The sequence below is a fragment of the Lycium barbarum genome, chromosome 4 (genome assembly GCF_019175385.1).
Source record: "Lycium barbarum isolate Lr01 chromosome 4, ASM1917538v2, whole genome shotgun sequence".
Lineage (NCBI taxonomy): Eukaryota > Viridiplantae > Streptophyta > Magnoliopsida > Solanales > Solanaceae > Lycium > Lycium barbarum.
This window is the reverse complement of record NC_083340.1, coordinates 25,949,725-25,965,691: the sequence shown is the minus strand read 5'-3', so window position 1 is coordinate 25,965,691 and position 15,967 is coordinate 25,949,725. Positions and strand designations below refer to the sequence as shown.

At 34.3% G+C, this 15,967-nt stretch overlaps 2 long non-coding RNA genes across 4 annotated transcripts; one reads left to right on the top strand and one right to left on the bottom strand.

The window, feature by feature from the left end:
* The first annotated feature begins 365 nt into the window (after positions 1-365).
* Positions 366-3,415, top strand: LOC132638310 (uncharacterized). Its single transcript, XR_009581668.1, has 3 exons — positions 366-915; positions 1,943-2,008; positions 2,947-3,415. It is a non-coding gene; the product is annotated as an uncharacterized LOC132638310 (long non-coding RNA).
* A 4,733-nt stretch (positions 3,416-8,148) lies between these two features.
* Positions 8,149-12,826, bottom strand: LOC132635639 (uncharacterized). 3 transcript variants are annotated; one of them, XR_009580641.1, is made up of 5 exons: positions 12,531-12,826; positions 10,831-10,991; positions 10,433-10,561; positions 10,272-10,358; positions 8,149-9,872 (listed from the first exon to the last, which is right to left on the bottom strand). It is a non-coding gene; the product is annotated as an uncharacterized LOC132635639 (long non-coding RNA). The 3 variants fall into 3 exon arrangements; XR_009580640.1 differs by lacking the exon at positions 10,831-10,991 and having other exon boundaries at positions 8,149-9,122; positions 9,819-9,872; positions 12,531-12,804; XR_009580639.1 differs by lacking the exon at positions 10,831-10,991 and having other exon boundaries at positions 12,531-12,800.
* Positions 12,827-15,967: the final 3,141 nt, after the last annotated feature.

The window sequence follows — 15,967 nt, the reverse complement described above, 5'->3', positions numbered from 1 at the left end:
TTATCAATATTGAGTTTGAACATTCCATTTATAGCATAGCCTTTTCCAACAAATATGCCATTTTTAGACAGTATAAATTTATCTGCCTCAAAAATCATTCTAAAACCATGCTTCGAAAGAAGCGTACCTGACACCAAGTTCTTCCTAATTTCAGGAACATGCAATACTGTTATACCCCGTACTTTTGTACATTGGGTTATTCGTAAGCTAATGGACATAAAATTCAAGGACAAGATTATTTTAGGATATGAGACAAGGACTTTTAATGTCTGATTTTTATAAGTGCACGATTTGTTAATTAATTGCAGTTAGTGTAAAAATATTGGTGGAGATTAGGGATTAATTAAGCTATTAATGGGCTGAGTGGGCCCCACTGCCACATGGCCAAATCTGATTGACCCATGCTTTAGTGGGGGACGTGTAGGACCTCTTGGGCAGCACAAAGCCAACATTGTTGACCACATTTTCAATCACAATTCATTTCCCCACTTCACAAAGAATTAAGAGAGAGCACCACACGTTGCTAATAATCTTGGCAGCACATATAGCCTCTTTTGTTGACTAATCCATCACCCACAATTTATTTCCCAACTCCATCAAAATAGAGTTAGTGGGAGAAGCTCTCAAACTTAAAGAGAGAGAGAGAGAGTCACGGCTGCACTGTTCACGCGCCACTGTTCACACCGCCACTATTCACGGCGGCGCACTGTTCACGATGCTACTATTCACGGCGGCGCACTGTTCACGACCGTCACTGTTCACGGCCAGCCTTGTTTTAAAAAAAAAAAAATTGATTAAATCTCCAAGGTGATTTAAATGTCCCAAAGGAAGCGGCAAGTTAGGATTTAAATTGAAGAAAGAAGAGGCGGTGCAATTGGTGCAAGCAAGTGTAGAATTTGCTCCGATTAAATTAAGGTAAGATCTTCTCACTTTATGGTATAGTTGGATTAATGGTGTGGTAATGGAAAGATTAAAATTGTATGAAGTGGAATTGGAAGTAAGAAAATTGTATGATTAAGTGTTGGTGATGAAATGGACAGAATTGAAGTTATTTAAGTTAGAAATTGGTTTGATTGTGGTTGTTGTTATTATTGTTGTGAATTATGTGTTAAAAGTAAAAGGTTATGTATGTTGATGTTGAATTATAAATTGAGCCGTGTAAGGGGAGTGTTTTGAGTAAGAATGATGAATTGATTTTAGTAGCATTATGGAGGAATTAAATGGTTAAATTTAAAGTTGTGTTGTTTTATGGACATGTTGTTATACTTGCTGAATTGAAAGGATTGAGGGTATGATTATGTTCATATGATTATTGTTGTTGTTATCATGGATTATGTGATGAGAATGAAGGAATTTAATGGTTAGAGTTGGAGTTAAATTTGTTGTGGGTTGTTGTAGGGATTATAATGATAATAATGTGGTTTACTTGTATATGGACAGATGATGTAGTTGTGGTGTAGCTGCTGTAGTATTTCATTAAATTTGCTGAAAATATTGCATGAAATAAGGTGTAAGAAGTGTATATGGGCTGCTCACGGTTGGGGCTGTTTTCGGCCATAGATGGAAAAAATTGTGGATTGTTGGAAATATTATGTGAATTGTTTAGAATGTTCTTGAATGTTGTTAGTATGGGTTTGGGTTAGTATTTGAATGTATAGGCGTTGATGTTGGCTTGAAGGTAAGCCGTTGAATTGAATATTTGGAAAGTTGTCGAATGGTGTAAAAGAGAGCTATTAATGTTATTTTGCCTTTCGAATTGATTATCGATCTTACTAGGTTGGTTATTGTGGTTGTTGTTGTTGATTTTGAGCGAGTTAAATTCTCGGGATGACCTATTTATAGGGGAAATGCTGCCGAATTTTCTGTAGAATTTAATGTTAGTTTGGAATGAATGGCTTAAGTGCCTATGTTTAATATTGGATATTCGTTGGCATATCTGTAGACCTTGGGGAGCCCGAGGCGTAGATTGGGATTTACTTTAGATTGGCTATCTTGGAGTGCCTACGAGGTATGTAAAGCGCAACCCTTCTTTCTTTTGGCATGCCTTAGTTTTCAATAGGCTATATCACGAGCCTCGAGGAAATTCCAAATTCGAAATCTGAGTACGTTATGATCCTTATATATATTTCTTGGCATTCTTATGTATGTTGTGATGAAGTATGAACCATTATGTCTTCGAAAGCATTGATTTCCAAACTTAGTACAAAAAAATTGTTTTAAAGAATTCCGTAACTACGAAATGCCGTATCTTTCACAGAAAGGCTCGGATTGCTCCGATATCTTCGTAGGAGTTTGCATGGCGTATGATAAGTATGTTTTCCATAGGCGGGCCCGACTCGGGTCAATACCCGTCCGTGGCTCCCGCGACTTTCCTTTATGTAATTCGGACGACTTTTGAAAGAATTTGGTATGATTATCATTTCGAATTTCAAGTATGGTCATTTACTTATATTTGAGTCTATGATAATGATTTTATGCATATGGTTACTCATAACTCTGCTCGTGCGTTCTGTTATATCTTTCGCCGGTTCCCGGGCCGGTTCTGTTATCGTGCGCATTTTGATATACTCCGGAGTTATGCTGTGTTTATGGTTCACCGAGCTACTCGCAAAAGAGGGTCGGGTTCCACATATATTTGGTGTTATGCTGTGTATGGCGTTATGTTGTGAGATGATATGTGACGGGGATACGGAGATTTGAAACTTTCTGGTGTTATGCTGTGTTATGGCGCCATCGACGGGCGGGCGACCATATTCTTCTGTACCCTACGCATGACTTACATATTTTTTAAAGTAAACAAATTTTGATATGTTGGATTTATACTTATGTTCCGTACTACTATTTCGTTTATGCCTCAGATTTGTTTCTGTATTTTCTGCTTTGCATACTCAATACATATTTCGTACTGACCCCCTTTCTTCGGGGGGCTGCGTTTCATGCCCGCAGGTACAGACGCACAATTTGGTGATCCACCAGTTTAGGACACTCTTCTGCTGTTTGGAGTGCTCTTCTCATTTCAGAGCATATATTTTGGTATATATACTTGTTTGATGCATATGTATATATTTGTTCAGGGGTACGGCGGGGCCCTGTTCCGCCATATGATCCGTTTGGTCTGTTTAGAGGTCTGTAGACGTATTTGTGGGTGTGTGTGCCTACTTCTGTTCAGATGTGTTTGCATGATCCTATTCGTTATGGCAGCCTTGTCGGCGTGCATTCGTATATGTGTTTTGGGCCGTTGTGTCATTTGATAGCCTTGTCGTCTTTTGATACATTTGACAGCCTCGCCGGCTTTTTGATATATGCATACGTATATGGTTGCGCTGAAATGCGTCTCAGTCAGTTTGATATGATTTGTGGCAGCGTGTGATATTTGTGCCCGTGTACGCTATCTGTATGTGATTCTGACTGAATAAGTGTGTTAGGGTGATTCGATTTGGATAAGTGTGTTACGATTTGATATGTTTGTCCGTTTGGGTGCCCAAGTAGGGCACCAGTCGCGGCCCACGGGGCTGGGTCGTGACAAATACGTCCATCAGCGTGACTATCTTTCTGGAAGTAAACTTCAATTCAACAGTTCCTTTTCCCACAACCTTAGCAGAGGATGAGTTTCCTATATACAAAATTTTATCGTCCCCCACTAATTCATAGGTCTTGAAAGCATTTCGATCACCTAATATATAACGAGTTGCGCCAGTGTCTATCCACCATTCCACTTGATTTCTTGCTACAAATGTTTCTGTAACCATTGCTACAAATTCATCTTTTCCATGGTTATTTGCCTTTTCTTTCTTCTTTTCAGCTTTAAGAATTTTACAATCACGCGCATAGTGACCAAATTTGTGACAGTGATAACATTCAACTGACTTAGAATTGGTACTAGTACGCTTGAAATTCGTACTTCTCTTTGCCTTCGGAATTTTCTTATTAACATATTCCTTCTTGGTTGATTTTTCTTCAACCACATGAGCTTTCATGACGGGTTCCTTCAAAATATTATTGTCGTGATATCGAGTCTCTTGTTCAATTTGCAAATGTTGCAACAATTGCTCAAGAGTCAAATCTTCTTTCTTGTGTAAGAGTTTGCTTCTGTATTCTTTCCAAGAGGAAGGAAGTTTCGAGACAATAGCACCAACATGAAAATTTTCATCAAGAGCAATTCCAGAGATAGCAATTTTATTAGCTATAAGTTGGAATTCTTGCACTTGTTCAGTGATTGACTTATCATCAACCATTTTGAACTCCATATAGTTTGAAACAAGAAATTTCTTTGAACTCGCCTCTTCCGCCAAATAGATATTTTGGAGAGTGTCTCAAATATCCTTAGCAAATTTGCACTTGGTATAATATTGATCATAATATTCCTCCAAGAATATAATTCTTACATAAATAATCCTCATCTTTCCATTTGGCAATTTGTTCTTTAATCAAAGTAGTCTCATCAGTGCTACCTCAGAACCAGGAGCATTAGGACAAGGTTGTTCAAGAACATATGCCAACTTCAATCGTCTTAAAAAGAATTCCATCTTTCCACGCCATCTAGCAAAGTCTTTGCCATCGAATATTTCAAAATTAGGATTAGGCAGAGATGGAACACCATTCAATGTTGATGTAGTAGCCATACAGACAACTATCTTCAAATTGTTAGAACAAGGATGATAATAATAAAAGAAATCCACAATAAACATGCTTGGCTTAGAGGCACGGTAAGACGTTTCTTGAAAATAGTTGGAGTCTCACCCACGAGCAAACGAAAGAATAAATAACAACTCTATCTTCGGGATTCAACTAAGCCACAACAAGTATTATTCAAGAAAGTTGCTCTTCTATTCTTGAATTGGTGATTTCACCTTTTGATCAATGTCTCTAAAATTTTTAGGGGAAATTATTTTCTTAAAGTGTTTGCCTTTTCCAAAAGAATGAAACACTATTTATAGGATAAAAATTACATAACATAAAAGTTTTCATTAAATAGGATTTACAATAGGTTCATGAATATTTCTTAAAATACATGCAACTTTCATGTAATCTTCAAGAACCTCAAACGTAAAATACTAAATGAAGAATGTATGTTCAAATTCACTTCATTTAGTTTGAAAAACTTTTATCAGATGAAATGTTTCAAAATTAATTAAAACATTAACTTAACATATATAAATATATTTTATATTTCTAATAAACATACATAAGTTTGCACTATATATATAGTTTGTGTTCCGTATCCAAAACTTTATTATATTAGTGTTTGCTACAAATACAAAGTTGGCAAAATTTTATTAATACTTTTTAAAAGAGAAAAAGTGGATCCCACCATCTCCAGACTCATGTAAAAATTAAAAAAAGTGGACCCCATATTAAAAAAATCAAGCAATATAAAAAAAAAATTGGACCCCATATTAAAAAAACAAGCAATGTCAAAACAAAAAAACGTGCACACCATATTAAAAAATCAAACAATATTCATGTAATTCCCAAAGTATCCCCATAAGTCAATAATGGTGGATTCATTGTCGTGCATATCAACCCATTAGTGGGAGCAAATGAAATTATTGTACAGCAAAAAACATGAACCCCATATTATTGTTTTTGTTCAAAATGTTAAGTAGTCAAACCATACAATTACCTTTCTTTTCTTATATTAGCCTGAGATCTAGTCTAGATATTTAACTATTGTATTTGCTATTCCGCCATGTCATTTATTTGTTATGTTTACTAAAATAAATATACTTAAAATAATTATATTTTAAAATAAGATATAATTTAATTAATTTTTCATTTTTTTCCTTACTATAATAAATGTGAAAAGAGGTTAATGTCGTAAAATAAAAAATAATATTAAATGGAGATCAAATAATTAATAAGGAAAATTAGTCAAATTATAATTCTAATTAATGATTTCTTAAAAAACCGTGCAAAAGACAACATGACAAGTAAAATGAGCTAAACCAAGAATATTTACCAAAAATTAAAAAAATAGTAGTTCTTCGTTTAAATAGAAAATCAAATTTTTACTTTATTTCGTTTTAAACATGTAAAATTAATTTAATAATTTGAATTAGAATTATCCAAATCAACATTTGATAAAAAATAATAAGCATTGTTTAGGTCCAATCTACATATATTAACAATAGAATATTTTACACATTTAAATTAATTGAATTAAAATTCAAAGTATCAACTGATGTTTAAATATTGCTATTGTTTTATCTCAAAGAGAAGAAAATAGTTTCTTTTTAAACAAGTCTTCTCTTTTAAAAAGTATTAATAAATTTTTGCCAACTTTGCATTCGTAGCAAACACTAATATAATAAAGTTTTGGATACGGAGCACAAACTACAATGTTATATTTATCGTGTTTTGAATATATATATATATATATATATATATATATATATATATATATATATATATATATATATATATATATATATATATATATATATTATCACTACCCAAATACAGCTACATACACATAGATACACTATAATTCAAAGTGTTGGGCCCATGCTGCCGTCTAGTAATACATTATAAAAATGTCATTGTCGTAAATCTAATACAGTTGACTTAAAAAGAGTTGTAAGAAATTTTAAAAAAATAACTATAGTCGTTTTAGAAAACAAAATTGAAGACGGATTGTGTAAAAAAAAAAAAATACGCTAATGGCGAATATTTCTGAACTACTATTTCTCAATTGGTATTAATCCAAATACATGTCTTTTTCCCAAAAAAGCTTTTTTTCATGGAATTATTTCAGAAACTGAACCAAAACCAAATTCCATGTTTCCAAAGTTTGCTTTGTTATATAAAACCTCTGTATGGTAGCTTTTCTTTTGTTTTTGCAGTTGTAATTCGGAGGCATGGATGCTATAACCACCTCATTGTAAGATTCTGGTTTTCGCTCTTTTCCTCTTACATAACAACGATGGAGGAGATAGTAAGCACGACTTTCTACGCAACGATTGCGGATTTTAGAAGATAATGAAATAGGGCACTGGGAAATTGATTTAAAAAAAAAAAATCCAAAGTTTAATTTTATTTTTCCGGTTTCACCATCAGATTGAAATTTAAGACCTAATTAATTCAGATTCACGCCTTATAGGACCCGCTATAGGAACGGATGCAACACATCAGCAACAAGTTCACTCAAATTAACCTAGTATTTTCGATGTTAAACATATATGTATGTAAAAGTTAGCTTAAATTTTCAACATATATTAAACTAGTGAATATGTATGCGCTTAGCGCGATTAAAAAGAAAAATCAAAATGTTATTAAATAATTTATCTAACGGAGTAACTTTTATTTCCATAAGACTTCCTATTACGTGGTGTGTAACACTTTCTTTTTTCTCTTGGTGATAGAAATTGATTGGTAATTAATTAAACAGTCTAATCTAGAAAAATACAATATGTAAACCCATGGTCTTAATTATTATAATATAAACTACTGTACTTGAATGACTGGTAATAGGTAAAAAAAAAATTCATATTGCATCTCAAAGATTATTGCAAAAGAAAAACTTCCTGACAATTGAAAAACACAAATAGTAAAGTTACTTTAGAAAGAAGACCCAACTTATATTTAATCTTTCAACTCTTCCATCTTCATAGACAAAGTGACAGAATATTGAAGAAAAGAGAAGATCGTGCAAATAAAAGCTCAAAAATGTTCATGCTTAGCAGGTGAGCCCGTGTATGCCCTAGCAAAATGAAGTCAATTATGTTTGTAAGCCAATTGAGCTACATCTAAAATTGTAAACATATAAATGTAAAATTTTATGTAAATGAAAATGAAGAAGTGGAGGATGAAAAGTATAACCCTATAAAAAGCTTAAAGATTTATATAAGTGACATGAAATATAAGACCATACACTTCCAAAAATTGGTTACTTTAGCAAGCTACATTTTTTATGTGAAACATGACGTGGAAATTTGAGTAATTAAAATGTGAAACTGATTTAGGTCACCGATATAAAACAGACTTTAACTTTTATCCTCTCTTTTTCATGTCACCTTATCTATTAATTTTTTTATAAACTCAAAAGATAATTATCACGTAATAATCAAAAGTGAACTTCATGACATTGTTCGGTGTAAAAAAAAGAAGATAATATAGAACAAAATAATACCACGATATAAACGCCACACTTTCAGTGCCTAAAAAAGTTTGCTGTCATGAAAAGTTTATCAAATTCATACTGAGAATTTTCATTGTTTTGGTTCATATGGAAAAAATTCATAATTTTTATTTGTTTCAAAAAAGGAAAATGATGAAGTTACAAAGATAAAAAACACTTCAGCCCATCAAGCTCTTCATTTTCCAACTAAAAGTAGAAACCAAATACAATTTCATTTCACGTCCTTTCGATAGATCCTTCATTGTTGTTCTTACAGTTAACTTGTGGAGAGAAAGCCACGATAAAGTTTCCCTGATCATCTCTAACAAGTCCACCAATCCCTGCTTCTCCACTCCCCTGTATAAAGCTCCCATCTGTATTTACCTTTACCCATTGGAGGTTTTTCCCACCATACCTTCTTCCATTTAAAACAGGCTTCAGTCTTTCTACCGTATCACACAACCTAATCCCAGGCATAGCCCAGTCACAGTTTTGGATAGCTAAACCAACAGCTGATTTAATATTCCACAGAATTTGGTATATCATCCTACTATACAAGAACCTCTTTTGCTCCCCATGTTTATAAGAGCACCAAGTTTTCCATATCTCCGATATTATCATCAGAGGAACAGTTTGAAATATCATTCTGTGCACTTGATTTTTGCAATTCATATTCCACCATCTGTTCAGCAGTTCCTTGATGGACATGACCTGATGTACCATACCTAGAGGTCTTCCATAATAGTACCATATCTGCTTTGGAGCTTCACTCTCTACAACTACATGCTGAATTGTTTCTGGCTGAGGCACTGTGCAGCAGCAGCAGCAGCTTGACTTCAATTTATTCTAAGGACTCCTATGCTGGTTCAGGATCTCATTAAAAGGAATCCTCCTTTTTAGTACCGTCCATACCATAAATGATATTTTGAAGGGTATATGCTTGCTCCACAATTTCTTCATGAATTCATCCTTTTGTCTTTTGCTTCTTATCATCATCCAAGCTGACCTGTTAGAAAAACATCCATCATTAGTGTCATTCCATATAGGTAAATCATCTTTATCACTTTTACCAATTCTGATAAGGCTTATGTGTTGCACAACATCAACTGGTAGTAGATCATAGCATTTATCCATGATCCACTTCCCATCACTAATGAAAGCAGCAACCATAAGTTTACCACATTTGGTTAGTTTTCAGCATAATTGGATAGGGGCCAAGCCCTGTCCAATTATCCCACCAGAAGCTACTATCTCCCCTACTGGTTTCCCATATAATGCATTTCTCAGCTTCATGTTTGATCTGCATCAGTTTCTGCCAATCATGGAACTGCCCAGATCTCCATTTCTTGGTGACAACATGCCCTCTAATGCAGTATTTAGCTCTGAGGACTTTGGACCACAGTGAATCATTGGTCCAGATTCGCCAGTGATTCCTATCTTTGATAGGTCAACATCTTCCCTCTCAGTAAGATAATCAGCGTGTTTTTTTCTTTTTTGATCAAGTAAATGTATTTCATTCATAAACATGGCCAAATTGACCGTATACAGATAATCAGCCAGTTTTATCAAGTCCCAAACATTCAAAGGGCAGTAAAGATATGGTCAGAGCTCCATATCAACTGACTACGGCGGTTTGAGAATAATAACCAGATTTCACCAAGTTTTTCAAATGGTAGAATCAGGTTAGTTTTTTCAATATTACCGTATCAAATATGAACGGCATTGTATCATCATTTTTCCATGACGACTCTAGGGCCTGTGCGACAGAAAAAAAGAGGTTAGCAAGATCAAGTCAACCAAGTACAGTAGAATTAAGCCTAACTGGTTGAATTCCCATTATTTATTCTCATTATAAAACCACTCGTAAGAGGGTATTCTTATTATGAAGCCAATTGTGAGGGACTATCTGGTGTGTTTAGCTTACTCCCAATTGTCTATATTCAGGTCGTTCATGGGCTAAAATTTATAAACAAGAAACTCCATTATCAAACAACCAAAGGCCAGGGGTATCATCAATTCACCAAATCCATAACATGATCTAAACCACATATCACAAATTTTGGACAGCCCACTGTTGCATAAGCGACCGGAAGGAAAATCTATTCTATATAAGCTAATTGGATATATACACTTAAGCAAAGAGAAAAATACTGACATCTCGATAGGTTGTCAAGCTGGTTGCACGTTCTCCCTGGTATCAAGAATCAATTGCAACAGCGATATCTCCCCTTGAAACAAATCCCTAAAAGAAAAAATTGTCCTTGATACTCCATTGTAGTGAGAACTCACTAATTTTCAAAAAACAGCAAATGTCACCTCAAGCAATGGCCTCAACCACTCTTTGCATTTGTCCGTGCTATGCAGGAAAACAATCGTAGGCCTCCTCTTCTTTTCGCTTTCTTTCATGCTCAACACCAATACAGGCAAGAGCCCTTGCCCTCCTTCCTGGAAACAATGAGAGAGTTAATGAGAAACTAATTGCCATAGACATGGAAAATATCCATTCATATTTGATCATTCTGATGGAGTGATTCCTCTTAACTGAAAGAACTACAGTGGATTAAACCAATTTCATTAGACTTCCTATACTTGACTAGGAATTTTATCGTCATTAAAACATTGATTTAAGAGCATGTAGTCCACGACAAAATCTCTTTTCTACTTCTCAAACACTATAGTTAAAATGTAGTTTAAGGGATCTAATTAAAAATTACCCAAATTCATTTGGTGAGAAAAATCTTTATGATGATACTTCTCAACCAGCTCCGACGTTCCCTCCTCGGACAGCGGTCCTCAGCCACTTTCTCCAAATCCACCGGCTGTAAACGCGGAGTGGGAAAACTACTAATGTGTTCCTCTCCTATCTCTTCTCATCCTGGACAGTCAATTTAACTTTTTCTATCATCCCGAAACAAAATTAGAACAAACCTTTCCACCACTCTCACAATTTTAGTTTCCAATGAACCCGAACTTAATTATCTTCCTGAATTGTGACCGTGTAATTATATTTAGTTATCATTCAGCTGCTACACTTTTCTGTTGCATTCTAGTCTTCCCTGTCTAAATACTCTCTTCTATATCAATTATTCCCCAGTTCAGTTACAAAATCAAACTAACAAAATACAGATAAATAAATTTTGGAAGTTGGTGAAAAGCTATATATACATAATGATAGTGTGTGATTCATTTAACCCCAAAAAAATTAAGCTATTCTTCATGTTTCGTTAGGCAACTAATTTTGACAAGTTATTGCAAAATAAGGGAAAGTCAAATACAATTGTGAAAAAGAAAGGCAATGCTGGTAATATATAATGCTCTCAATTGACTAAAAACATAAAACTCTGATTCAAAAGATTAAAACTTGACACATTCAACTTAGCAGTAAAGTTTAAGTTGAGTTTATCCCCAATACTTGAAACCATTAGTTAACAAGATCATTAAAAACAAGTAACTTGAGAAAAGAAAATAAGAGACTTTCAGAAGGACGTTGAGGAACTGAGAGTTGGATGCGTCCATCTCCATGGTGGCCATGGATTAATGATCAGTTGAGATGAAAATGAAGTCCGGGTAATTTAATTTACACAAAACTATGATTCAAAAAATTAAAACTTGACATTTAATTTAGCAGTAAAGCTTAACTTAACTTTATCCCCAATAGTTGAATCCATTCATTAACAAGATCATTAAAAAAGGGGCAATTCGCAGTTATGCCCTGATTTTGGGGTGGTTTTCATTTTGGCACAATACATAAACAAGCCCTTTAACTTGGCGCAAATTGGAAACTATGGCCTTAAACTTTGCTAGTGCACAAGTAGGCCCTTAAACTTGTCAAAGTTGAACATGAAAAACATATGCTGACGTGACGCTGATGTGGCAGTGACATAACACTGAATAAAATTATGTGCCACGTCAGCATTTGTGTTTACATGTTCGACTTTTGGCAAGTTTAAGTACCTAGTTGTGCACTAGCAAAGTTTAAAGTTATAGTTGTCAGCTTGCGCCAAGTTAAAGGGCTGTTTATGTGTTTTGCCTTTCATCTTTCCTCATCAAAATGAAAGTATTTAACTTTTGCCCTTCACTTAAAATCTCAAAGTTCCGGATTCGAATTCCTGCTCAAGCTAAAATTATAAAAAAAAATCACTAGGCAGAGATTGCCTACAAACTCTGCCCCATCGGGCAGAGTTTTGCTAACTCTGCCATAAGGTAGAATTTTGCAGGCAAACCTTAGCAAATTCTACCTGATAAGGCATAGTTTACGGGAAACTTTGCACCATCAGGCATAGTTTGTCATTTGACAGGCCATAAAAGTACTGGTATGAGAAAAAAATCAAAGCTGGTTAAATTCATTCACATTTGATAGAAAAGGGCAGCATGGACAATGAGATACATAAATATCTATAAAAGTAATCCTTACCCGTATTCTGTAGCCTCTGGCTTTCTGATGTATTTTTGCATTCCTTAGACTTTTGAAGTTTCACCACATCCACATTAGGCCGATTCTTCAGCACATCTTTTAACATACTACGAAGTTTCTCCTGCTCAGAAGATAGCCTTAATCTGCTGGCTTGTGAATTTTCTTTCTTTTCTACTGAGCTGGGTTACGAAGGGCAAAAATTGAAAACCATCAGAGGGCCAAAAATTAAACACCACCCCAAAGGAAGGACAATCCGCGCAAAAAAAAAAAATGTTAAAAAACAGTACTACATAGTAGTTGCGTGTAAATTGTACATGGAGCCCGCTAGAGTGGATTTATGATTTTTGACTTATGAACTAAAAGCGATAAGTTATGAATTTTAACTTATGAATTTTGAATTATTTTGGTTTAAGAATACTTTTTTATTTTATTCATTTTTTTGTGCGGATTACCCTTCTTTTGCGGTGGTTTTTAATTTTTGTCCCTCAAATTATTGGTCTTTAATTTTTGCCTTTTACTTAAATAGGTGACCGAAAATATTTCGAGGTTTTGGTTCGAACCCTCACTCAGTAAAAAAAAAAATTACAAGGCAAGACTATGCAAAAAGTCTACCTTATCCGGCAGACTTTTAGTTATGCCTTGAGGCCAAGTCTGCCACATAAGGCATACTTTTTGCAAAGTCTTGCCTTGACATATTTTTTTTTTTATGACTAAGCGGGAGTTCGACTCCAAAACCTCGGGGTATTTTAGGCGAAGGGCAAAAATTAAAGTCCAGCAATTTAAGAGACAAAAATTAAAGACCACCTCGAATGAAGGGCAATCGTGCAAATTGCCCTTTTTTATTCAAACACTATAAAATTGCTTAAAAACTATTTTGACTTAAAAGCATCTAAAATAAGTCAATCCAAATAGGCTCATGGTCTCCTTATACGGACTTGCGCAATCCTCCCGAGTCATTCGCACAAATGCTCTTATTCGGGGGTAGTCTTTAATTTTTGGCCTTTAATTTGCTGGTCTTTAATTTTTGCCCTTTGACACTTTAAGTGGCCTTAAATATCCTTAAGATTCTGAGTTCGAAACCCAGCAGAGTATAAAAAAATAAAATTTCATAGTAAATTAGGTTTATTCGACATAAGTTAGGCCTTAATACCAGCAGAGTAAAAAAAAAAAATCGTAAGGCAAGTCCCTTGTCCGGCATAACTTTCACCTTAGGTATAACTTAAAACTACAAAATTTATGTCTTATAAGGCCTAACTTGGAACTGCAACATAGCTAAGCCTAACTTGAAACCTTGCCTCGCATTTTTTTTTTTACTGAGCGTAGGTTCGAACTCAGAATCTCGGAATATTTTCGACCGCTTTTTAAGCGAAGGGAAAAAAAATTAAAAACCAATTTGAGGGGAAAAAAAATTAAAGACGAAGAATTTGAGAGGCAAAAATTTAAAGACCAGCAATTTGAGGGCCAAAAATTAAAGACCAGTGAGTTTGAAGGGACTCGTGCAAAAAATAATCCTTCCCTCATGAGCTAGTTTTTGGGATTAAGTTAGGCTCAAGATCTATTCTTTACGCCGGTAGCTACATTGAACAAGTACGAATTGAAAAGAAAAAAGGACACGTTCAAGGGATATTGAGGAACTGAGATGAAAATGAAGTCCGAGTAATTTGGACTCAGAAATAATCTCTATTTGCATACATGTACGGAAGTGAAGGAATTTGAGAGTAGTAGTAGTAGCAACTATTGAACTAGTAATATGAGAAAAGAAAAAAGGAGACAGAGTCAAATCATAAAAACATAATATTCATATAACAACCTTTTTTGGACAGTCTAAAACACTTTGAATTTTCGTTGAAATTTCAGAACTAACCAGATTATCGAAATTAACCTTAGTAAATTTAGTAGGCGTTTGGCCATAGATATCAAAATTAAATTCACTTTTTTTGGAATTTTTGAAGTTGAAGTTGTGTTTGGCCATAGTTTTTGAAATTGTAGTTTATGGTGAAATGTAATAGTAAAAAAGTGAAAAACTTTTGAAAAACAACTTTTTTGAGTTTTTGATATTCCGGAGTATAACTTCAAATTGTATTCGGAATATTTATGGCCAAACGCCCAAAATTAAAAAAAGTGAAATAAAATCGGGAAAAAAGTAAATAATATTTATGACCAAACGGTACCTTAGTTTGACCAAAGCGGGTTTCATGAGATTTCATTAATTAAATGAAGATTATAACACATATGGAAATATTATTTATTAGAGAGGTTGGAGTCTATTTAAATATACGGAGAAGGGCCTAAAATGTTCCTGAACTATGAGATTTGATCTAGTGCCCTCCGTCCAATTATTGAGCTAAAAATGCTCCCGAAACGTCAATTTTTTGGCTCATTAGTACCCTTATCACTACTAAACAAAAGGGGAAAACCGATGGAGTCCGTTGGAAATTAAAACAATGGAAGCATTTAATCAAAAAGCATGAGCGGCAGTCTAGTGGTAGAGTTGTTCAATGTCATAGTACATACTTGAATTTGATTCCAAGTTATTACATTTCATTATTTTATTTAAGAAAAAAATGACAAAGTTCGTTGGTTTTTTTATTTTTTTAATTCTTATACCAAATTCAATGAAATCAGACATTCTTTATTTTATATAACCAATGGGATCTGTCGATTTTCAAAAAGCGACGCACCTTAAATCAACGACTCACAGTCCGTCGGTTTTCATTAGAAACCGACCTTGTTCGTCGGTTTTGGCGCTCAGCTTCAGACCTGATTTTAGTAGAGTATTTCTAACGTCCCCATAAAAATAAAATAATTAAATATTTATTTATCATGGCCTAATCTGATTGGGCCAAATTTAAATTCTTCCAAATAAAAAAAACCACACATGACCCGAGTTTTGACCCGACCACCCTGGCAAAAAAATAGTCAAAGTCTTGATTATCAAAAAAATTAACTTTTCCATTCGCAGAAATGGTGAAGAGAAAAGCTGAACTATTTGGGAATTTGAAAATAAAATCAACATCTTCTTGTTTCTCTTCTTATTTATGGGAGCTTCAAAATTGGGAAGTTCAGACAACTTAGAATTTTTGGGTTGTTTGAGTTTGAATCTGATTATAGGTTGTTTATCGAGTTTATTTGTGTAGAAATCCGGGTGAATGCTGAAGAAACACTAGTTAAATTCATGAAACCTCCATATAATTTGGTCATCCATTGATAAACATTGGCTTGATTTGAAAAATTGACTCCGAGAATTGTTGGTGACTTGAACCTGAATCTGTTGAGTTTGGTTCTTGATAACGTCCAAATTCACTCTTCAAAGACAAAGTGTACACGGTCGTTGCAATATAATTTTGCACTTCTAGCCATTTTTTTCATTTCTTCAATTTGACCTCTTTTTTGACTTCTTTTTTCACTTGATTTCTTCCTCTCACTTCTGAATTACA